Source organism: Eurosta solidaginis, chromosome 2, assembly GCF_040869045.1.
Source record: "Eurosta solidaginis isolate ZX-2024a chromosome 2, ASM4086904v1, whole genome shotgun sequence".
Lineage (NCBI taxonomy): Eukaryota > Metazoa > Arthropoda > Insecta > Diptera > Tephritidae > Eurosta > Eurosta solidaginis.
Genome location: NC_090320.1, coordinates 39,936,542 through 39,962,042, shown reverse-complemented (window position 1 = coordinate 39,962,042; position 25,501 = coordinate 39,936,542). Strand labels below are relative to the sequence as shown.

Below are 25,501 nucleotides of genomic sequence, written 5' to 3'. Positions count from 1 at the left end.
TTTTTTTTTTTGGGGTAAACAAATTATGGATTGACGTAGCAGAAGTCATGGGAGATTATTAGATGTTAACGTGAGTATGCTGGTGCTAAACATACAAGCTAGATATCATAGATACGAAGACTTGTTTACCTATTAAACCTCACTACTTTAATATATTACTACACCCAGTAGCGCAAATAGATAAAAAGAGAGAAATACTCAGGGAGTGAACGTAAAACAAACCAAAAACTAAAAATTGGAATATTAAGAAAGTAAAAAATATAACTGGGAAGAAAGAGAATAAGAAGGGAAAAGGTCGGCATTGAATTAATTTTAATTGCAATGAAGTTAGTTAATAAGGGAGAAAACCCAATCTGGAGGTAAGAAATTACTGCCTGATTATAAATCGACTCAATTGTAAATGGCATTCACTGCCACTTGAAATTAGTATACAATTTTATTTAAATTTTCCACCCTTTTTTTCAAGAGCGATAAAATCACATCTGCATCTGCAGCTAATTAGTGATAGGCGTAAATAAATTAACGTTTGTGTTAATAAAAATGCACATAAATACCTTTTAAATGCGTAAGCAAAGAATATGTAAATGCTAATATGGGCTGCTGTAAATTTTTTTCCTTTAAATTTGCAGTGGACATACCTGAAAGAAAAAATAATTATATTTTTTATTAAATATTGGCATTGAATATATAGTGGAAAATTTTTCAGAGATTATATAAAAGTATTTTGCAAACAAATATTTCATGGAAGAAATTAATGTATAATTTTTATATACACACCAAAGAATTTACGAGCTAGATCTTTTTAATTATTTAAGGATTAAGCTAAATTTAAAATTCTAAAAATGGTATGATATTTGTTTTACAACCACATGAAAGAAAGAAATACTCTCATAGGCGATTTGCACCAGTTCATCCACATTTCATACTCGTCCTATATGGAGTATCCATAATTTATCTGGAATATTCTTAAAAGTTCAACCGAATTATCTGAACAAGAAAAATGTTTAACGTTCTCTTAAGATACCAAGGCAATTTCTTTTTGTACCAAAGTAATTAAATTATCCATCAAAATTTTCTAAGTTAGTCGGATCTGATAGTGTATGTACTAATTACTGCGTTGCATTCCCACTTCACCGTACTATCAAAGATTTATCTAGCTTTTCGCTAATATTTTTATTTTATCCGATTTTTATCCGTGCTGTATAAACTTCATCCCGGATTTCTTCAAATTGTTAATTTGTTTCTTAATTCTGCATCGTCTCTGTATACATATTTCACGGTTGCGGTTAAGATTGTAGCGTTAAAGGACTTCCCATTTTATGGAACAACCCAAATGCTTTAAGTATTAATCGACTTTTATACGAAATTTGTTCGTTTTATTCCTCCCATACAGATTATTCATTTTAACTCTTTACTCTATCAAGATTTTTTTATAAAATCCAACCTGAATTGATACTATCCTACTTTATCCGTGTTTTCTGACATTTTCCGTACTATCCGATCTTATCCGTAATATCCAGATATTATCCGTGTTATCCGTCACTATGCAAAATTATCTATCTAATTATCCGCATACCACATCGAAGCTCATGAGTTCCATTCTCCGGCAAAGCAACATCGAATTTTATTAGCAAGTTTTTTTTCAATTAGAAAAGTTTTTCTAAGCGGGATCGGCACTCGGCAACGATTTGGCAAACACTCCATGAATATTTTTGCCATGAGAAGCTTCTCAGTGAAAACTCATACTTCGGACTTCGGCGTAAATCATGCAGGTCCCTTCCCGCCAATTTGTAGCGAATATATAAGGAGCACGACGCAAATTGGAAGAGAAGCTCGGCCTAAATATCTCTGGAAGTACATATGTATGTATATCGCGACTTGTATTTTTTTATTTTATTTATTTATGACTTTATAATTATTATCCAGATATTATCCGTGTTATCTGAGACTATCCGGCCCTATACGTATTCTCCAAAAATTATGTTTTCGGCATTATCCGTATTATCCAGACAATATCCGCTTATCCGGTATTATCCGACCTCGTCCGTGTTATCTACACATTATCTTTGTGATCTAAACTTATCCTTTCCGTATTATCCAAATGTATCCGTATTATCCGCCTTAAGCCGTATCTTCAAACCGTAGCCGTATTGTCCAAACTTTATTCGCATGCAACTCTAATCAAAAATGAGAATATAACATTGCAACAACCTGATAAACACAATAATAACTTCAGAACGTCATGACTGCTTAGAAATTATTTTTTCGATCTTTACAGGATGCAGCTATCACAACACTGACGTGCAGTAAAGTAGATGGCAAGAGATTCATGTAAGATTATATTGGCTATATTGGGTCTAATTGAAAGCAGCTGGTTTTAGTCTGTCAAAAAATGAGTTTGAAATCTGATTAAACTCATGACACAGAGTCACAAAAGTTTTAAGTTATGGTGAGGTTCATATATTACTCCAACTCCCACATACATAACTCATGTAAAGACGGAGAGCTTCTTTGAAATATCAATTTGGTCTCTGACATAGGATCTTCTCAGGGCAGATATGCACACCTATAGTTTCCAAAACACTGTTTTGGAATATTTTAAAGCCGTGGGAAAATCGTATAGGAAGAAAATCAATAACTTGGAATTTGAATTAGGTGTCAAAGGGTAAACATGATTGTCCGTCAGTCCATCGCTCACAAGAAGTGTCACTTTGCAATCTTCCTGCTATTAATACAGCGTAGAACGGGTAAATAAAGCGGCACCACAACCCAAAATAACAATCAAACGCAAAAAATAAGCAGATGTTTCACTGTACCGAGTTCTTAAGTAAATGTTCGCGCCAAATATCTCAAATCTTTACATTTTATTTTATTTATAATTTGTTTCCTTAACTCAACACGGAGCTTTCTTAATCAAATCTATGAAATCTAAGAATAATGGAAAGAGTACACGCTCTACCAGCTCTCGCTTCACTTCTGAACGTCCTCCATTCAAACGGCCTCCATTTAAACGAAAATCATTAAACGACACAGAAAGTGAAGGTCCCTCCTCAGCTTTAGCTAACTCCTCAATTCTTGATGTTCTCGCTTTGGCATAATCTGTACTAGTGCCTAAGTCCTCATCCTTTTGTAGGATACCCAAAAAGCGTTTTTCAAGCCTTAACAATTCGGTTGGTCTTATTTTTGTCCGCACTTCAGTTTGAGATGTTTCTTCTAAAAACGACAATGTATCAGACATATTTCTTATAAAATATCCCAGTTCTCGTAAACGTTCTTCCATTTCGTCGAAAACTTGTTTCTTCCAAACCATTGTTAAACTTCTTAGCGGATGATATAGTACGGTATGAGGTATATTTAGCAATTTATGTCGCTTTTCGCTAAGCGCGTTCAATAAACCGTAAATATTATCTTTAGTAGTCATGGTAAGACGGTATTTCGGACGATCATGATTGGAAACTAGTAATTCCTTCAACTTGATATTAGACAGTGATTTAAAGGCATCATTTGAGCTGAGGCACGACCTCTTAGTTTGTTCCAAGCCTACTGCATTTGTTATTTGCTCAACGGTAGTTTCTGCACTAGAGCTACGATGTATTCTACGTCCTGGTGAAGATCTTCTACGACGTCTTGATCGCGTGAAGGTTTTCAATTTTGTGCTCCGTTTATTTCTGGAACTGACTCTAGTAAGTTTGCGTTTCAGTTTTTCATCGAAATCATCAAGATCGGTTGGATAATGATCTTCACGTTTTTCACCAAGGTAGGCTCTATCCTTGGTAAGTTTAGGACGTTTTTTACTTTGATTATCGCCTTTCTTTGTAAGTTTTTCTTTCTTGCTCAGGCTGTTATGTTTCTTGCTATTTCTCGTAACTGTATCATTTCCTGTTTCAGTATTATTTCGTGGTATCGTATTTGTTGCGCCTTCAGGATCAGTTCCTGCTTCCGTATCAATTGCTCCGATGTCATTTGCAGTGCCACTTATGTCTTTTCTTGATTCGATATCAATTCCAGTTCCTGGTCCTCTTTCTGGTACGATATCACTTACCGCACTTGCGCCTCTTCCTTTCCCGATATCACTTGCCGCGCCTATGCCTGTTTCTAATCCGATAACACTTGCCGCTCCTGTATCGGTTCTTAATCCGATACCATTTTCTGCTCTTGTGCCACCTCCTGTATTCGCTTCACTTGCCCAACGTGCGTTTAGCGCTGCTCCGGTATCTTTATACCCTCTTATATAATAACCACTTATTCCATCCTCTAGCTGACTTTTAGTTGCATCACCTTCACCATCCGAGTCATCTCCATTTCCACCTTTTCTCTTACCGTATCCATGATCGTGCGACTCTACGTTACTTCCACACCCGCCAAATCCTGTCAAGCATACTTGCTTATAAAAATCACTGAATTTTTTCAGCCATTCTTCATCATTTAGTAGCGCACTTGCAGACCATCGTTTCGCATTTTCCTCAAATAGAGTGTGAAAATCTGTGCTGTTATCTGTGTCTAGCCATTTATATGGAATATCAGTAAAAGGTATGGGTGGTACATTCCATGCACTCCAGTCCTCACCACATTGGCATACACTGAAGTTAGGATCTAATTTCGTGAGTATATCATACATGGTGCGTCCTGTAATGCCTGGCACCACACACAACTTATGCAATAGGTTACGATTCTTGCATCTAATGCGTCCACAACAATGGCACCGTGGTCCACCTTCAGGCCAAAACTGTTTTATCATGAAACATTTCCATTCACGCAAATCCCTTGCGTCACAATAAAATGGCACGGCATTTGCGCAGCAATTGTAATCGGCTGTGTGGGGGCAGCACATCTTTTTATAGCGTTATAAAGAGGTAGTAGTGAACTTTATGAGGTTCGCAGATTGAACGTTTAAAGATTTCGAATGTTTTGATGAATATTTTAAGATAAATGTTTGTTATATAATTTTGAGAAAAAAGGAAATTTTTATTTATTTTGGTTAAGATATTTTTAATATAAAATTTTTTAATGTCTGGAAAGCCAAAAGAATGAAGAAATATATTTCAGTTTTTACTCAATTGAACTCAGAGTTGTATTTATTTGCGATTCCATGATCGGTTTTGAAATTGCTTCAGGAAGCTGATTAGTTTTAATATGTATCTAATTTTTCTTTTTTGAAGCCCTATAACTTAACATTGGGTGGTATATTCTGCGGTGTGTTTTGGATGGCTGAAGTTAGGCTACATCTAGATTGAAGTCCGAAGCGTCGAGCAGTTCTCACTATGCTAGTCTTTGGAGCAATAAACACAAGAACACCATCTAACGCCCACTTAGCTCAGGAGACTATCCGCCCTCTTTAATATACAAAACTATGAAACTGTCGCGAAGTGTAGTGCTTGCTTCGTAACATATTCAAATCGATAAAATTCGTCGCTTGCATTGGTTGGTTTGCATTACTTCGTTGTACCGCTCTATTGTAGTCTGCTTTTAAGCGTAACTTCACAAGTGTTGCAATAGGGCCTATACTATTGCAATGTTACGTAAAATGATTTGCTAATTATTGTATAAGTGATGTTTGTTGATTATTGCATCAGCAAACTATTTTTAAAATTGCGTGAGATACGTTACTGTGCATATAAGCTCTCTACAGATTACTCGGGATGCACACACAGCGAATCATGTAGCTGATAACAGTTTTGATATCTTTATATAGAAAGAGTGTTTTCTTTTGATCAGATAAAGCTTATCAATGGGACGGTATGTTTCCGCCATGGATCTTCAGAAGTTGAAAGCGATTGCCCCTTCGTATACGCAATGAGAGCACAAGCAGATAACAAAATAACTTCAAAAAATTCTCAAAGAAATCGGCTCGTCTGAAGACAACTTAAATGAAGCTTGACCTTCTCTATATTTGCAATTTGATATATAACCTTGTGTAGGGCCTTCCTATTTTAGTTGCAATAAAGACACTTCCCGAGGGTTTGTGGAGTAATATTGATGCTGATGGGACTTTGCCGTTTATAGACCGCGTACGTTTTGCTAACAACCACCATCAAGGTGCCACCCCGACCATCTCGTGAACAATTTTATATATCCCCGTTGCATCTTTTAGGTTATTATGCTTTCAATCAATTTATCTATGCGACTCCCTGTTGAAGGTCGGAAATAGCAGAGAAGCGCATAGCACGAATAATTAGAATATCGTTATCTTCCCATCACTTATCGGCACATATACATAGATGCAGAAGTTTATTATGAGTATTGGTTCAAGCCCAATCAATGGAAGGCAATAACTTCAATTATAGCAACTGACGTATGAAGTGGTAAGCAAAATTCTGAGTAAAACATCCAATTATTGATTACTATTTTTTTTATTTTAATCTTTTTTATTCAAATTCTACCAAAAGAGGTCTGGACAGTTCCCATCTGCTGCAGAAGACGGTGAAAGATTGACAACTGTTAGTGCTTTGGGCAAGTTTTTCTATGTCTAGTTCAGACTTTGAGCGCAACTTAATTAACAGAACTATGTGCCATACGTAAAGTACCACTCAAGGCGAATTCAGTACCAAGTGCTGTTATCCCAACAGCTGAAAGCCTGATTCGCCTTGGTAACACTTTAAAAACAATTATGTGATAGCCAAGGCGAATCCATACAAGGTTATGGCAAAACGAATCAACCAATTTGCCGTGCAGAATCAATGTCAAGTCAAAAGAAAATTTTCAAGCAAGCAATCCAGTACCAGGTGTTGTTATCCCAACAGCTGATTGCTTGTTCTTGATTATTTTCCATACAACGCCTTGTACTACAATATGTCAGTTAATCGAAATCAATTAAAATTTTCTTTTGACTTGGCATTCTTCTGCACGGCGAATTGGTTGAAAGAAAACTTTCATTGATTTCGATTAACTGACATGTTGTTGTAAAAAGGCATTCTATGAAAAATATTCAAGAAGATGCCATCAGCTGTTGGGATAACAACACCTGGTACTGAATTCGCCTTCGTGAATTCCGTTATAAAACATTTTGAAAGTATTACTTTTCGTATAGCACGTCGAGAGAACTAAGCGCAGAAACTCAACCATTACACTGGCAAAGATAAACCAATGATCGTATCAGAAATTTTACTGTCATTTTCACCTTGATCTAAAATTTCCAAGGATTATTCGTACATATTCCATTATCGTTGTTTTTTATGTCTACCCAAAATATCCTAAGCCGGGTAGTATACGTATCGAATTCCACTTCATTTCCCTTTTCATGTGATTCAGTCGCGCTGTACGACGCATCAGTTCTTCCTTGAGCAGCGGACACCAATCATAATTAGTCCAATCGTATTCGACCAACGTGTGCTCTAAATTTCGACTTTTCTTCTTTTGACAATCACTACAGCGACAATTTCTGTTGGGATAACCACCACCATTTTGACGCTTTACGTTCAAACTAAAATTATCGCTTTTTCCAGTGATATATATCATTTGTGATGGCGAAGCTTTACATTCGTTACATGTTTTGCTTCCGGACCGAGAAGTGTTGCAAGTTCTGCCTGCTGCCCGATACGTATTGCTTCCTACACAAGTGCTACCGCAAGTATTGCGCATCTTGTCGTGATAATGTGATGATTCTGTGCAGTAGCAGCTCTCAGCTTTACTGTTGCTCTTTAGCCAATTATCAATATTTTCAAAAAAGTTATTAATGCTATCTTCTTCCATCTTCTCTTGCCAAAACATGTAATCATCATCCTTGTACAAAAGTTTACGAAATTTATCCATGCATTGTGTTAGACTTTCGGAGCCTTCTAGGATGATTGCGTTAGCACTGCCGGAAAACAATCCCTTCAATTTTTGTCGCGTATACTGAAATTTTTGTTTCTTATTGTTTACAGATCTTTTTTTGTTATGCGCATTCTTGATTTGGGTATTATTCAAATTGCGTGTTTGTTCGGTGTGTTTTGTTGTTGTAAATTTGCATGGTCTTTCTTGAGTTTGAACGGAAACTAATGAGCGCAGGTTATTATTCGCCTTTCCCAAACTTTTCGAGCACCAATTTCTGATATGTTCCGTTAGCATGGCCACACCACGCAGACTTTCCATAATTGTAAAAGTTGAATACATTCTGGATATGTGAAGCCTTCCTGGGTAGTGTAGATTATATATATCTGGTAGGGTTACTTATTCCTTGCCGAAAAATGGAATTCAATTTTGTTTTATATAAAAAGTTTTGTAATTTTACATTCAATGTCAAAGAGGTTTTGAGTGTTTTTCTCATTGTGAATTCATACAACTACATACTATTCCTCCATTGCCATACCTACCTGTTAAATAATAGCTGACAGGGAGAATGGCTGTCGCGAATGGCCGGAGAATGGAGAAAAGGTTTGTTTTTTGCTCGACGTTATTAAACTGAAGTGCCATAAATCGACCATTTGTGTTTCAAATCAGCTTTTCTTTTAATTGTGCATGCAGAAAATCAGACTTTAATTTCTAAAATCCAGTTACTACATAAAACATGAGCAGCCAGTTTAGCAAGAATTTTAAAATATGTAAATAATGTAATATACCAGTCGTTTACAAAAATGTTTGAAAAACACTTTTGGTAAATGATTTAAGTAATCGAACAGCGATTGATCGAGGCTGTTTACTATTGTGAACGTTTTTTTCAAACATTCGCCACTTGTATGAATTTGCAATGGGTTTTCTCGTCTTTTTATTTTCTTGCGTGCTGGAGATTTTAATGGGATGGTGATTTTCGGGATTGTAGAATATTTCAAAGGTTAATGTATCTAGTTTTCCAAATTGGTATCTAGTTTTCCAAATTGACCGTCAGTTAACTTACTTATCACTGAGTTACTACTGTTCTTGTATTTGGGACAGCTTTGTTCGACTACTGTAGTCAAGCCGAATTTAGTACCAGGTGTTGTTATCTCAACAGCTGATTGCTTCTTCTTGATTATTTTCCAAACAATGCCATGTAGAATAATAAGTCAGTTAATCGAAATCTATGAACATTTTCTTTCATCTTGACATTCTTCTGCACGGTGAATCGGCTGAATTCGCTTTGCCATCGCTTGTAAAAATTCGCTTTGGAAAAAGGTGTCGCTATCCCATCAACTGATTTTTTCTTTATAATTTCCTAGCTTTGGTATAACAATATACAGTTAATCGAAATCAAAGCTAACTTTCTTTTGGCCTGACATTTTTCTGCACTGCGAATCGGGTTGAATTCGCTTTGCCATCACTGCTATCCCAGCAGGTGATGGCTCGTTCTTGCAATTTTCCTGGTATGCTAGTAAAACTAAATCAACGGTTTTTTTAAATTTCTTGTGAACAGCAGATTGGGTTAAATTCGCTCCCTATCACCGTTTATAGATTCGTTTTGATCTTCAACAAAAATTAATTTCAGTACAAGGTGATTGAAATGCTTCAGCTGATTGAGTTTTCTTGCGATTTGCTAGGCAAAACTTTTGTACAGCAGAATGTCAGTAAAACGAAATCGACATTAATTTCCTTTTGACATTCTGCCGTACTTTAAATATTATACTCAATCTTTTTCTTCATGTTAGCTCCTGTCCTATCATTTCCGAAACTTTACGCCATTATCAGACGACAAACGGACTTAAAAAGTATGCAAATTTCGAACTTCAGCACAACATAACTTTCTTTAGGGTTGACAAATATGCAAGTACTTGGGATTTTTTTACGCCGGCTGGAAGGTCACAATAAATCGCAGCAACAGCTTTTATAAAATAGCTGTGACAGACTGACTGCGTTAGCATTTGTCTCTCCTTAGCAATCACAGACCCAATTATAGCTGCGATAATATGAACCTACGCTATTGTGACTTATGTTTCGACTAACTATCTCTAGATGTCGCAGTTAACGTCTAGATAGGCGGCTCTGCAGACGCTGTCGCAGCGACAGTACTTATACACCGACAAACCCGTGATTTGTGTTGCTATATATTACTGTCGTAGAAAGTAGTTCAAATAACGCATATGTTGATTCATATTGTCGCAGTGCTGCTATGAGAGCTGTTATTGCGAACTTTTATTTACACCATATAGATTACATATATCACTGTGCAGTCCCAATCACGGATAAAATTGGCTGCGACTAAGAGGAAATAATCGCATATCACATTGCTCCTCAATATCTCTCAATAAATTAAATGGCCTAAAATCTGACAATGGCCTGTGAATAAATTTTAATCAGAGCGTTATTGTTTCGTAGTCCTTACTGTACTGAGTGTAGAAGCAGAGTAGAGTAGATGAAAATAGTTCTGCGGATAGTGAAGAAATGCCATCTTAAGATTAAGATCGTTTCTTTAATACTCTTTGGAATCTCAGAATCCACCAGAAGTTACTATTCATTTAAATTTATTTAGATCAAATAATGTTGTGTGTAGTATTGTGTAAATATAGCTTTCTCTAAACAGCGACCTTTTCTGTTTCCATACTTATCGGAGATACGAAGTATATGTATTCCTTCATATATTACTTTGTTATCTTTACTTTCTAAAAAATTCTCTTCATGCTGAAATTCTGATGCGTTTTCCATTTCCATTTTGTGAATTTGGTAGACATTTTTCCATTTTTGCTGAATACCATTCATTCATGTGTTTTAACCAATTATTCATTTCGAGCTTCCTAGGATCATATAGACGTTTTGGGCAATTTCATTTCGTTTTCGAGATATTCGCAAAAAGGTGTGGGTCTGCTAGGTTAACGTCAAGCTAGCAGACCCAAAATTTAAATTTAATTTTTTTTAAATAAAAAGTATATCAAAATTAGGAGCTATTTAGGTGCTTTTTAGGGCCACAAAAGATAATTTAGGTTTTCATTTCGTTTTCGAGATATTCGCAAAAAGGTGTGGGTCTGCTAGGTTAACGTCAAGCTAGCAGACCCAAAATTTAAATTTCATTTTATTTTAAATAAAAAATATATCAAAATTAGGAGCTATTTAGGTGCTTTTTAGGGCCACAAAAGATAATTTAGGTTTTCATTTCGTTTTCGAGATATTCGCAAAAAGGTGTGGGTCTGGTAGGTTAACGTCAAGCTAGCAGACCCAAAATTTAAATTTCATTTTATTTTAAATAAAAAACATATCAAAATTAGGAGATATTTAGGTGCTTTTTAGGGCCACAAAAGATAATTTAGGTTTTCATTTCGTTTTCGAGATATTCGCAAAAAGGTGTGGGTCTGCTAGGTTAACGTCAAGCTAGCAGACCCAAAATTTAAATTTCACTTTTTTTAAATAAAAAGTATATCAAATTTAGGAGCTATTTAGGTGCTTTTTAGGGCCACAAAAGATAATTTAGGTTTTCATTTCGTTTTCGAGATATTCGCAAAAAGGTGTGGGTCTGCTAGGTTAACGTCAAGCTAGCAGACCCAAAATTTAAATTTCATTTTTTTTAAATAAAAAGGATATCAAAATTAGGAGCTATTTAGGTGCTTTTTAGGGCCACAAAAGATAATTTAGGTTTTCATTTCGTTTTCGAGATATTCGCAAAAAGGTGTGGGTCTGCTAGGTTAACGTCAAGCTAGCAGACCCAAAATTTAAATTTCATTTTTTTTTAAATAAAAAGTATATCAAAATTAGGAGCTATTTAGGTGCTTTTTAGGGCCACAAAAGATAATTTAGGTTTTCATTTCGTTTTCGAGATATTCGCAAAAAGGTGTGGGTCTGCTAGGTTAACGTCAAGCTAGCAGACCCACAACTTAAATTTCATTTTATTTTAAATAAAAAACATATCAAAATTAGGAGCTATTTAGGTGCTTTTTAGGGCCACAAAAGATAATTTAGGTTTTCATTTCGTTTTCGAGATATTCGCAAAATGTGTGGGTCTGCTAGGTTAACGTCAAGCTAGCAGACCCACAACTTAATTTTTATTTTATTTTAAATAAAAAGTATATCAAAATTAGGAGCTATTTAGGTGCTTTTTAGGGCCACAAAAGATAATTTAGGTTTTCATTTCGTTTTCGAGATATTCGCAAAAAGGTGTGGGTCTGCTAGGTTAACGTCAAGCTAGCAGACCCACAACTTAATTTTGATTTTATTTTAAATAAAAAGTATATCAAAATTAGGAGCTATTTAGGTGCTTTTTAGGGCCACAAAATATAATTTAGGTTTCCATTTCGTTTTCGAGATATTCGCAAAAAGGTGTGGGTCTGCTAGGTTAACGTCAAGCTAGCAGACCCAAAATTTAAATTTCATTTTTTTTAATTTCACTTTTTTTAAATAAAAAGTATATCAAAATTAGGAGCTATTTAGGTTCTTTTTAGGGCCACAAAAGATAATTTACGTTTTCATTTCGTTTTCGAGATATTCGCAAAAAGGTGTGGGTCTGCTAGGTTAACATCAAGCTAGCAGACCCACAACTTAAATTTCATTTTATTTTAAATAAAAAACATATCAATATTAGGAGCTATTTAGGTGCTTTTTAGGGCCACAAAAGATAATTTAGGTTTTCATTTCGTTTTCGAGATATTCGCAAAAACGTGTGGGTCTGCTAGGTTAACGTCAAGCTAGCAGACCCACAACTTAATTTTCATTTTATTTTAAATAAACAGTATATCAAAATTAGGAGCTATTTAGGTGCTTTTTAGGGCCACAAAAGATAATTTAGGTTTTCATTTCGTTTTCGAGATATTCGCAAAAAGGTGTGGGTCTGCTAGGTTAACGTCAAGCTAGCAGACCCAAAATTTAAATTTCATTTTTTTTAAATAAAAAGTATATTAAAATTAGGAGCTATTTAGGTGCTTTTTAGGGCCACAAAAGATAATTTAGGTTTTCATTTCGTTTTCGAGATATTCGGAAAAAGGTGTGGGTCTGCTAGGTTAACGTCAAGCTAGCAGACCCAAAATTTAAATTTCACTTTTTTTAAATAAAAAGTATATCAAAATTAGGAGCTATTTAGGTGCTTTTTAGGGCCACAAAAGATAATTTAGGTTTTCATTTCGTTTTCGAGATATTCGCAAAAAGGTGTGGGTCTGCTAGGTTAACGTCAAGCTAGCAGACCCAAAATTTAAATTTCATTTTTTTTAAATAAAAAGTATATCAAAATTAGGAGCTATTTAGGTGCTTTTTAGGGCCACAAAAGATAATTTAGGTTTTCATTTCGTTTTCGAGATATTCGCAAAAAGGTGTGGGTCTGCTAGGTTAACGTCAAGCTAGCAGACCCAAAATTTAAATTTCACTTTTTTTAAATAAAAAGTATATCAAAATTAGGAGCTATTTAGGTGCTTTTTAGGGCCACAAAAGATAATTTAGGTTTTCATTTCGTTTTCGAGATATTCGCAAAAAGGTGTGGGTCTGCTAGGTTAACGTCAAGCTAGCAGACCCAAAATTTAAATTTCATTTTTTTTTAAATAAAAAGTATATCAAAATTAGGAGCTATTTAGGTGCTTTTTAGGGCCACAAAAGATAATTTAGGTTTTCATTTCGTTTTCGAGATATTCGCAAAAAGGTGTGGGTCTGCTAGGTTAACGTCAAGCTAGCAGACCCAAAATTTAAATTTCATTTTATTTTAAATAAAAAATATATCAAAATTAGGAGCTATTTAGGTGCTTTTTAGGGCCACAAAAGATAATTTAGGTTTTCATTTCGTTTTCGAGATATTCGCAAAAAGGTGTGGGTCTGCTAGGTTAACGTCAAGCTAGCAGACCCAAAATTTAAATTTCATTTTTTTTTAAATAAAAAATATATCAAAATTAGGAGCTATTTAGGTGCTTTTTAGGGCCACAAAAGATAATTTAGGTTTTCATTTCGTTTTCGAGATATTCGCAAAAAGGTGTGGGTATGCTAGGTTAACGTCAAGCTAGCAGACCCAAAATTTAAATTTCATTTTATTTTAAATAAAAAACATATCAAAATTAGGAGCTATTTAGGTGCTTTTTAGGGCCACAAAAGATAATTTAGGTTTTCATTTCATTTTCGAGATATTCGCAAAAAGGTGTGGGTCTGCTAGGTTAACGTCAAGCTAGCAGACCCAAAATTTAAATTTCACTTTTTTTAAATAAAAAGTATATCAAAATTAGGAGCTATTTAGGTGCTTTTTAGGGCCACAAAAGATAATTTAGGTTTTCATTTCGTTTTCGAGATATTCGCAAAAAGGTGTGGGTCTGCTAGGTTAACGTCAAGCTAGCAGACCCAAAATTTAAATTTCATTTTTTTTTAAATAAAAAGTATATCAAAATTAGGAGCTATTTAGGTGCTTTTTAGGGCCACAAAAGATAATTTAGGTTTTCATTTCGTTTTCGAGATATTCGCAAAAAGGTGTGGGTCTGCTAGGTTAACGTCAAGCTAGCAGACCCACAACTTAAATTTCATTTTATTTTAAATAAAAAACATATCAAAATTAGGAGCTATTTAGGTGCTTTTTAGGGCCACAAAAGATAATTTAGGTTTTCATTTCGTTTTCGAGATATTCGCAAAAAGGTGTGGGTCTGCTAGGTTAACGTCAAGCTAGCAGACCCACAACTTAATTTTCATTTTATTTTAAATAAAAAGTATATCAAAATTAGGAGCTATTTAGGTGCTTTTTAGGGCCACAAAAGATAATTTAGGTTTTCATTTCGTTTTCGAGATATTAGCAAAAAGGTGTGGGTCTGCTAGGTTAACGTCAAGCTAGCAGACCCAAAATTTAAATTTCATTTTTTTTAAATAAAAAGTATATCAAAATTAGGAGCTATTTAGTGCTTTTTAGGGCCACAAAAGATAATTTAGGTTTTCATTTCGTTTTCGAGATATTCGCAAAAAGGTGTGGGTCTGCTAGGTTAACGCCAAGCTAGCAGACCCAAAATTTAAATTTCATTTTTTTTAAATAAAAGGTATATCAAAATAAGGAGCTATTTAGGTGCCTTTTAGGGCCACAAAAGATAATTTAAGTGCTCATTTAGTTTTCGAGATATTCGCAAAAAATAAAATGTTTGGTTTTTTTATTATAAGTATACCGTGCAGCAGCGCACACTTGAGGGACATAAATACATATGTATGTACATATAATTTTAAATGGAAGGAATGTTGCAACTCAACATGAGAATAGATTTTCTTGTGCTTATTAGGTAGATAAGTAAAAACACTTGATGCAGTAGCGATCATAACGGAACAGTTTTTTGTGCAACAGTTAGGGATATCAACACAAGCGGCGGCGCCGGCGCCTTGTTTTGTACAAATGGCTCTGTGTGCTTACATACAATCAAATTTCAATGTGTACCCAACAAGCATTTCTGTAAATCTTTAAAAAAAAACTTACAAGTAAGATTACTATGACAAAAGATATGCTTATAAGCGCTTTAAGTATTAAATGTTTTTTAAGTATACTTTTATAAGCGTTAAGAGCAAATCTTAATTGATCAGTCATCCTTAAAATTAATACGCGCAAATGTTTACAAAAAAGCCAGAAAAAACTATTCGTCAATGATTTCCAACTCGAACAAACTATGTATTTTCATAAACGATTGTACGTGAGAGAGAATGTGTGCATGTAAACCGCTTCTTCGATTTGCTATTTTGTTATTTTTAAAAACATTAATAAGAATGCTTGTTGGGCTATTATTTTATATTTATTTTTCTTTGAAATAATTTTTTTCCAACACATATGTAGCCGGCAAGATTTTTTGTCAAACTGGTTAGTCCTATCGCTTGAATTGTCGCAATTCAATTTTTGCCGCTGACAGAAGCGAAAAAAATGAGAAAAGCCAGGTAAAAAACACATTTTTGGGAAAGCCCAAAAATGTTAAAGGACATACATACATGCAGCGTTGCCATAAGTGAAGATTTATCCATGAACTGAAGATTTGTTTAGCCGTTTATGGTAAGAAATCTTCAAATTAAGATTTTTTTTAGATTTCCAGAAATAGCACTGAAAAAAATTGTCACAATAAATATTTTTATATTCGCCAAAAGATTTTTCTTTTCGACTAATTATAGGCTAACTTCCTTCTGGCCTCTACTTTTCTTGAAAACGCTTTCCATTTTTATCTAAACACTAGCAGACCCGGCAGACGTTGTTCTGCCCTAAATTTGGCCTATCTGCATACATTTTAATAAGCTCTTTCCGTCTAACTCTGCCCTACCCCTCTAGGGGTACCCGGTTCCACGTTTTGGGCTATATCTCGAGACCCTAGCCTCCCAGTTGTATGAAAATTATCCTGTACTATAGCACTCAACAACAGTTTTCATTTGATATCCATATTGTATAATCACATTCTAGGGGTACCCGGGTCCACGTTTTGGGCTATATCTCGAGACCCTAGCCTCCCAGTTGTATGAAAATTATCCTGTACTATAGCACTCATCAACAGTTTTCATTTGATATCCATATTGTATAATTACATTCTAGGAGTACCCGGGTCCACGTTTTGGGATATATCTCGAGACCCTAGCCTCCCAGTTGTATGAAAATTCCTGTACTATAGCACTCATCAGCAGTTTTCATTTGATATCCATATTGTATAATCACATTCTAGGGGTACCCGGGTCCACGTTTTAGGCTATATCTGGAGACCCTAGCCTCCCAGTTGTATGAAAATGATCCTGTACTATAGCACTCATCAACAGCTTTCATTTGATATCCATATTGTATAAACACATTTTAGGGGTACCCGGGTATACGTTTTGATCTCAAGACCCTAGGCACGTAGCGAAAAAAAGGTAGACGTTGGCCGATTCTCAGACCTACCCAATATGCTCACAAAATTTCATGAGAATCGGTTCAGCGGTTTCGGAGGAGTTTAGCCTCTAAAACCGTGACAGAAGAATTTTATATATTAGATTTAATGTAAATTTGGTCGCAATAAAAAAAACTGAAGATTTATAGTGAACTTCATCTGGCAACGCTGCATATATGACAGACCAGTAAGTGACCAATTTGTTACTCTGATTATAATACTTAAGTGTGAAGAGTATAGAGATTGCTACATTGCATCTTGTACGTAATTTACACAGTTTATTGCACAAGTGCGGCATAATTTTTTTTGGAAGGGTTGAAATTGTTAAGATGCATTGCAAACAATAGCCTAGTGTTTACAACAAGTACCGATATGAACCCCAAATATATGTCCCTCAAGTGTGCGCTGCTGTACGGTATACTTTAGAAATTCGCTACAAATTTGTTGTAGGTACATATGTCGTGAAAATGGTCAGTGAAATTCAAATGGTCCACCATACAAAGAAAATCGAAATTGCGTTACTTAATTTACTATCGTATCATCCTTTGATCTAGACGGTTCAGTTAAAAAGTGCATGCAAATTTTATTCTATTTGATATATTAAAAATACATATGGACTCTGAGTTTTATTCTTTATTTAAATCCTAATATCTATTTGAACAATGGCTTCACGTTCCCGCGGTAAGCTGTGAACACGAAAATAGCAATGGAAATTACTAACGTTATTTTTATTTTTTTTTTTTTTTTGCTAATTTTAGAAAAAAAAAACTTTAATGAATTGTATAACCAAAAACATGTAAACTAATTTCGAAAACATTCAAAAATTCGAAGGGTATTAAAAAATCTTCAAGAAAATTTCGTACTTTTTATTTAATAATTCTTTTTATTCCCTCTTTGTATGGAAGATTTCAATAATCAATGCGAATTTTGAGAGACTTCAAGTTTGCACTTTATCGGACTAAAATTGATTGGACTACAAAACTGCATATTTAAAAATATTCTGAAATTCTAAATAAAAAATTCGCGATTTCCATGAAGATTTCTTAACACCTTTCGAATTTTTGCAATTCTCCGAAAATGTTTGCGAAATTACTTTACATGTGTTTGGTTATACAATTCATTAAAGTGTATTCCAAAATTAACGAAAATAAAAAAATTTTAAAAATTAAACCTTAGTAATTTCCACTCCTATTTTCGTGTTAACAGTTGTATTACACTGGCACATAAAAAAAGTGGTTTGTAAATTTGACTAAACCCTTGTATATATGTATAAGTATTTCGGGCGCTGATTCCGAATTTTAGTCAAATTTATCAATACACCACCAAAATCTTGAGATAATTATAAAAAGTGATAAGTGCATAAAATCCGGTTATGAAAAAAATTCGATTAAAGTAAACAATCGTGTTTAAATGAATCCTCTAGGAAGGCCCCTTGTGACAGATCTCGCAGTGTTACACGAAATACTGATCGAAAATAAAAAAAAGATAGTGAAAGATAATGGAACAATTGTCGGTCGATTTCATGAAGCGTGGATGGAGATCGCTGAACTTTATCGCGACTTCCTCACAAAACAAAATTCTAGTAAACAAGCAAAGACTCCAACAGCGATCTACACATACGTTTCGTGCAATAAAAATAATATTAAAGACTGCTTAGGCGTCAATCAACGAATCGATGGTGACGATGACGTGAATGACATGAGTGAAATTGTTGAAAGGACTACGGGCGATTCAACATTTAACTCGATCGAATGTCAAAGTGATGCTTTTCAATTTTTAATACATGTCCCTGGAACTGAATTTGATAAAGTTACCGAAGTCCGAAAAATTAAAGACCGATTACGAAAAAACACCATCAGGAATCGCATTAAATTGAAAAAAGGTAAGTTCGTCAATCATAACTACAGTAAATAACTTTAATATTTGGTTTTTTCATTCACATGCCTTTGATACCTATTGTGTATTTTTCTGAATTATTTCGAAAGTGTGCTCTTTTTTCGCATCCTACTTTAAAGTGTGCATTAATATGATATTGCGAAGATACAGCTGAACGCGGACACGGAAGGAAAAACTAAAAAAATTAAAAATTTCACTTAACTTTAATAATTTAATTTTTTGTATACTCCAGCCAAACATTGGGAAAAAATCTCACCGAATCTGAAAGATTAATAGGAACTCCAAAGATGTGGTTTTTAATAGGCCATCTAAATCTTTGGGTACATAATTTTACAGTATTTATATTACCCAGTTCCCGTTCATTATCCCTACAATTTTTCTTTTTTTCTCTTCTGGGTAAATTGGTCTTTAATGGGAAACTTCTTCAATATGTTTCACAAATAATAGTAAAGCGTCGAAACAGCAGCGCTTTATATCGACAATAATGCATAAACTCTGGTATGCAATGGTTTGGGGTGTATTTTATCAAAGAAACAACAAATTTAACTTTTTATGAAAATGCTAAGAATGAGGACGGTCATTTTGTACTGTACTGTAATAAGATAACTATTGAATGAAAAAAGTTGATATATTGGGAAAGTATATCGTTGGCTTCCTGAGCAAAAGTGCTAAGTCCACTTTTTATGAAAATTTAGATTTTAAAGCAGTAAGATAGCAAAGCTTAAAATACATCATTTACAAAAAAGAAGTTAGCGAAATGTTTTTCTTACTTGCTGTATAAATATGCTAAGGCCAAAAAAAAATGTTTTTAATAAGAAAACGTGATAAGTCCGGGCGAAAACTACGTTATTCAGTTTATTTAATAGAATTTAATAATATTTTTACTATACCGCATTTATTACCTTGACTTATATCTGTAACATTATAAACCTATCTTGCCGACCAGATATGTCGGCAAAATATGTATGTATATATGTTGTTGTTGCTGTTACAACAGTACTTCGCCCCGTTTGATAGACACTAGCAGTCATCGGAATCGTCTTACGGCAGCTCAAAGAATCTAGCAACTTCAACAGGGTTGGACCACAAAGAAACTGCTGTTATATGCGCTAGAGTCACATCGCAGTAGATAAAATGGATTATGTCATGTGGGGACACATCGTATGCAGGACATATATTGCGTATGTCAGGGTTGAGTCCGGATAAGTAAGAGTTTAACCTGTTACATTACTCGGATGGAAGTTGAGCCGGAGTGAGAAGCATGTCACTGGGAGTCTGCTTTGCTCTTCTACAAATATTTGGTTCTTTTCTCGGATAACGGGGTTAACCGGGCGTGACTAGTTAAAGGAATTTACCTACTCTGTACTCACTTTCCTTCACAGGCTCATTCCATTTCAAGACACCCGGTCCCCACAGGACATGATTTTTGGTTTCGATGAAATTTTAATATGTAGTACTTTGGTCAAAATAATGAAACACGTGTTTTTTTTTTTGCCTCAAAAATTTTTTTTTTCGGATTTATCGGCAATTGATTTCCATAAAATGCAATCGGTATTTTATTTACCTATTTCTTCAACTGTCAAAAACTTTGTCAAAAATTAAAGATTTTTTCTTTGAAATGTTCGTTATTATATTTACTTTTATATAACTTTATAAACAATAGCATATAATTAAAAAAATTTTTTTTTTAGTATTTAGTAAAAATTTATGACTTTTTCCAAAAATTTATTTCTCAAAAAATGTTATTTTTTTTTTGTTTAAACTTTTCTATATTGAGCGAACAGTGCATATTTCAACTTGGCTGGATGCCTATTAGCCGAAACTCGTTTAAACAAAAAAGAAATAACCGTTTTTTTGAAATATTAATTTTTAAAAAAAAGTCATACATTTTTACTAAATACAAAAAAAATAATAAAATTAAAAGTAATAGCGAACATTTCAAATAAAAAATCATGAGAATCGGTTAATTTTTGACAAAGTTATTGACAGTTGAAAAAATAGGTAAATAAAATACCGATTGCATTTAATGGAATTCAATTGCCGATAAATCCGAAAAAAAAAATTTTTGAGGCAAAAAAAACACGTGTTTCATTATTTTGACCAAAGAACAACATATTAAAATTTCATCGAAATCAAAAATCATGTCCTGTTGTTGTTGTTGTAGCGATAAGGTTGCTCCCCGAAGGCTTTGGGGAGTGTTATCGATGTGATGGTCCTTTGCCGGATAAAGATCCGGTACGCTCCGGTACCACAGCACCATTAAGGTGCTAGCCCGACCATCTTGGGAACGATTTATGTGGCTACATTAAACCTTCAGGCCATTCCCCCCTTCCCACCCCCAAGTTCCATGAGGAGCTTGTGGTCGCCAGAGCCTCGTCTGTTAGTGAAACAGGATTCGCCGCGGATGGGTGAGGTTGACAATTGGGTTCGGAGAAGCTATATATTGCGCTGGCAACCTGAAGGGTTGCGTTACACAACCCCTTGAATCTGGTATTTTAGTCGCCTCTTACGACAGGCATACCTACCGCGGGTATATTCTGATCCCCTAACCCGCTGGGGCAAAATCATGTCCTGCCCGGACCGGGTGTCTTGAAACGGAATGAGCCCACACAAAACAGCCAAAGTATGAGCTACGGAGAAGTCTCCCTATTCTCCTAGGAGGCGGAGCCGCATCAAACAGTTGTCGGTTCAGCAGGAACCGCTTGTGCAGCATTTCTTATGATTTTTAATCTGGAGGCAGTTGCTAATGCATATGTGTTGAAGCAGATACTACTATCGAACGTCGCACATTGGACTTTTAGCTGGTTGACAGTCAGTAGCGTAATGTCATCGACGTGGATGTCCAATTGTTGTATCATTTGCTTAGATGTATGTGTAAAAGATACAGAAGAGATTACAAATTAAAAAAGTGGACTTAGCACGTTTCCTAACGAAGCCAACGATACGATACATATTTCAGAAAAATATAAAATATCTAAGGCGTGTCAATGAAAAAATCGTATATTAAAGTTATTCCTTGTAGTAAAATCTGTCTATTATGTTTAATAATCTTTTAATAATGACGCTGAATCTGCGCGCGGGGAAATATTTTATCATATCTCATACCTATTTAAATGAATAAATAAGCGATTGTCTTTGCATGTGTGGGTAATCAGGACATAGCAAATTAAGTGTAGAAGAAACTTTCAAAGGACATATCAATACAATTCCCTGCAAAAAACGTGAGTACTCTATAAACCGTGTAAAGAATATTCCTCAAGGAGTATAAGAGTACTCCACAACTTATCCTCATTCATGTAAAAAATGTGGTCCAATTTACATTGCGATGTCCTAGGCCAGGATCACCAACTCTCGGAGTAGTAGTAATATATATTGTAATCCCATATGACAAAAATGGAGCACGTGATCCAACGTTTTTTGCAGGGTTATAGCTGTCATAATAGAAACTACGGCGCTCTAGCGGAGGGCCCGATTTTTTTGACGGCACGGAAGCTGCGAAATGTTTTTCGTTTGACTAGAGTTCTAACGTTCTAAAACCGCCCACGGCTTGTGTGTTCTATTTTTTCCCTTAAAAATTTACATGGTTATTTACATGTTTTGTATAAAAAGATGGAGATGCAAGCGATGGGTTTTTTTTATTGAAATTTCGTTTATAATGTCAGCCCATTTAAATCTAAGTGATATGTTTTATTATTACTTTTACATAGATGAATGGCCAAGATGGATTAATGAGCGTATTTTTAATCACACACGGAGGCGGTGTGCGTATTATTTTAAATACCAATATTTGAATGCTGAAGGTGATAAAGGCCATTTACAAGGCAGTTGCGACTGCGGAACAAGCATTGATGTTTTTCTTCGCCGCAATACTGAAAATGTGATGACTTTGCAATGCTGCATTGTTGGTGGATCGGGAGAAGGATGTGGTAAGGTATATTTGAGAGGCGAAGAGAGGAAACGAATTGCCAAAGAGTTAAATCATAAGTCCGCGAAAATTTATCGAACAGAACAAGCGGAGAAACTGATGAACGAAAGAGAGATAGAGCCAGCTACAATTCCGAAGGGTCCAGTTTTGCGGACTGCAAGGTCCAAATATATTGCCACAACACATCTCAATCCCGATCCACTAACGTCGCTGTATTTATTAAAATCAAGAGAGCTCAAGGACAGCATATATAATATCTCCTATTCACCGTTTTACATACATTACTCGACAAAACACCAGGACACTGTTTATCGCAATCTGTGTCGGAAAGAAGAGTTCTCCATAGCAATCGATGCGACAGGATCGTTGGTCCATCCAATTAGCTTTCCGGACAAACAAAAATCTGCCCCAATTTTTTTATATCTTATTGTAGGCCGAACGCCTGAAGGCTCCACACCTATTGCTCAAATGTTGAGTGAGCGTCACGATACCAACATGATTCATCACTGGTTGCGGGAGTGGATTACGAACAGTGGTTTAGACTATCCTCCCGAGGTAATTTGCGATGGAGCGAGAGCACTTTTAGGAGCAGCAGTACAAACATTCACTCGTTCATTTACTTTAAACGAGTACGCTGAGTCCATGATCGATGCCAACAATATGCCGCAGTGCTATATTCGCTATGACGTAGCTCATTTTATCAAAAAATATGCCAACTTTTGTGCCGAAAAGAGGAAAGAAATCAAGCAATTTTATCTTGCATGTATAGGGAAATTAATTCTATCTCGAACTCTACAAGAAGCAAAGAGAATATTTTATGCAATTTTAACGGTGGCATCTAGTGATTATGGCGGCAATGAAAAGTGTGCTATTGAAAAACCGAAGCCGTCAGCATGCAAAGAGCAATTTGATTATTTAGCAGCAATTTTGAGTAAATCAACTAAAGATGATTGTTTATCTAAAATTCTCGAGAATGAAAATATTATAAAAAGCACACATGGCGAGCCAGAGATTGAGGAAACTGGAACGAATTGGTGGCATTCTTGGGCTTTTGCAATACAAAACGACGTAGAGTCGGCTATCTTTAAGTCTCCAGGAAGCGAACTCAACGCGTATACATATCCAGACTTCGTGAAGTATCTAATGAAAGATATGCCAACATTTCCAATGTGGTCTTGCATCGTACGTGATGATTTTGGATACGGGCGAGTGCCTGCATCAAGCGCCCACGTCGAATCAGAAATAAAGAACGTGAAAACGCTCCTTTTTCAGCAAGAGAGATTGCCAGTTAGAGTTGACACGTTTGTCCAAAAACATATTAAATATGTCAGTGGCACGACAAAGCTGTATGATAGTCAAATGCAGACACATCATCAAGAAAAATCCCACTCTAATAGTTCGGAAGTGGACAGTATCGACAGCGAGAGTTTAAGAGGGCAAACGGTAAATGATGATGTGGAAATGAATGAGATAAACAGCAATGAGTGTGTGGTAATGATTTCAATAATTAATTTTCATATACATATCTGCGTGCGATTACCTAACTAATGAAATCCTATATTCAGGTATGCCACGAGATGTTGGAATGTGGTAGTCGGGAGAAAATCATGTGTATAGGATGCTCTGGCTTGATAAATAAATATATTGACGGCAAGAACAATTTCGACTCCTGTGAAAAATCAGTCAGTTCTATTTCTAAAAAGCCTTTGGGCGACCTGATAATTGATTGCAATACACAACTTAATGCAATTGATTGCCCTGCCTGCAAGAACGGCCATTTTCCTAGTGGCGCTCATCGATGTATCGTAAGTTTTTAGTTTCATCATTGATGTTATGAGAAATATTGGTTTGAACTGTCACTAAAACCACTTTTCTTGGGAATTTTGAGTCCCAGAAATTGGCTGCACATTGTTTTAACAAAATGTTAGTCCATCTGTCCGCCTATGAAATATGAAAAAAGCGCTCATAAATAATTCTTTAACTATGAGGGTAAAGAAAAAGTATTATAAAAGTTCTTCGAAGAAAATTTAATTCTCTAAAAAAATCTTGCATGTAATTTTTCATATCTTGCTTAGTTTTTAATATATAGGGAAAATGAAAAAGCGGAAAGACATTTTGCTTAACCCATCTAATCGTAAAAACGGAACATAATTTAAAAATTATATTACCAATATTTTGCAGATTTGTAAAACAGCAGTTCATGCACTCACTGAATGTTCTCAACCATATGGTGATGAAGAAGGTCACGGTGAAGCACGAATTTGTAGGAATTGTGTACAAAGTAAAAATAATGAGCACATCCTACAGTCGAGACTTGTAGAAAATTGGGGAGGTCAAATTTTAAAAGACAAAAATTCAAGGTCAAAAAAACCTGACGAAAAACAAAGACGCAACTTATATTTACAAAGCACATTTCCTTTACAAAGATTGCAAGAAAAGGCAATTATTGCGAAACTGCCAATTATCAGGAACGGAAATGATAAACGCTTGCGTGCGATCAAGTCTAACAAAGAAAACATAGATGTTATTAATACATGTGCTTTTGATGCTTTGTTTCAATTATTTATCTCCGCATCGTTCGACTCGGATATGTTTTACGAAGAGATTGTGGAGAAATATGCAGAGACCAATTTATTTTTTAAACTAGTCCAAGAAACAAGGCTACGAAAAATTACTCCTGCCACATACAAACTACGCCAGCAAATTCTGACTGAATTGTTTCACAAAGAAACTAACAAAGTCTCACAGTGTTCCGTCGTTGATTGTAACACCACAACGACTGCACTGTGTAGAAGAATGTTAAACTTTGTTCCGTGCTTTGCTGAGACCAAAATATGTTCCGCTGAATGCAAACAACAAAAATCAACAAACACAATATTAATGGTATCGGATAAGTGTCTGCTTGCACACAATTCCAATAACTCCATTGAAGAATACATCAGCTTACAACCAACGGTATGTCCAAAATGCGGAAAACAACAAATAAGCAATATGGAGATTACAGGTAACTTATTTAATACATTTTATTTTATAA

The 25,501-nt window shown here is 35.1% G+C and overlaps 1 protein-coding gene across 14 annotated transcripts in view; it reads right to left on the bottom strand.

Annotated features, from left to right (window-relative positions):
* The window catches only part of LOC137239601 (early estrogen-induced gene 1 protein), a 384,687-nt gene that overhangs the window by 204,610 nt on the left and 154,576 nt on the right, over window positions 1-25,501 (bottom strand). The window contains exon 1 of one of the 14 annotated variants that reach the window (XM_067765086.1): window positions 555-638. The exons of the other annotated variants lie outside the window; for them this stretch is intronic. The gene's annotated coding sequence lies outside the window, so the exon portion shown is untranslated. Of the gene's footprint in view, window positions 1-554; window positions 639-25,501 lie in introns of those variants that run through there. 14 annotated transcript variants of the gene reach the window in all.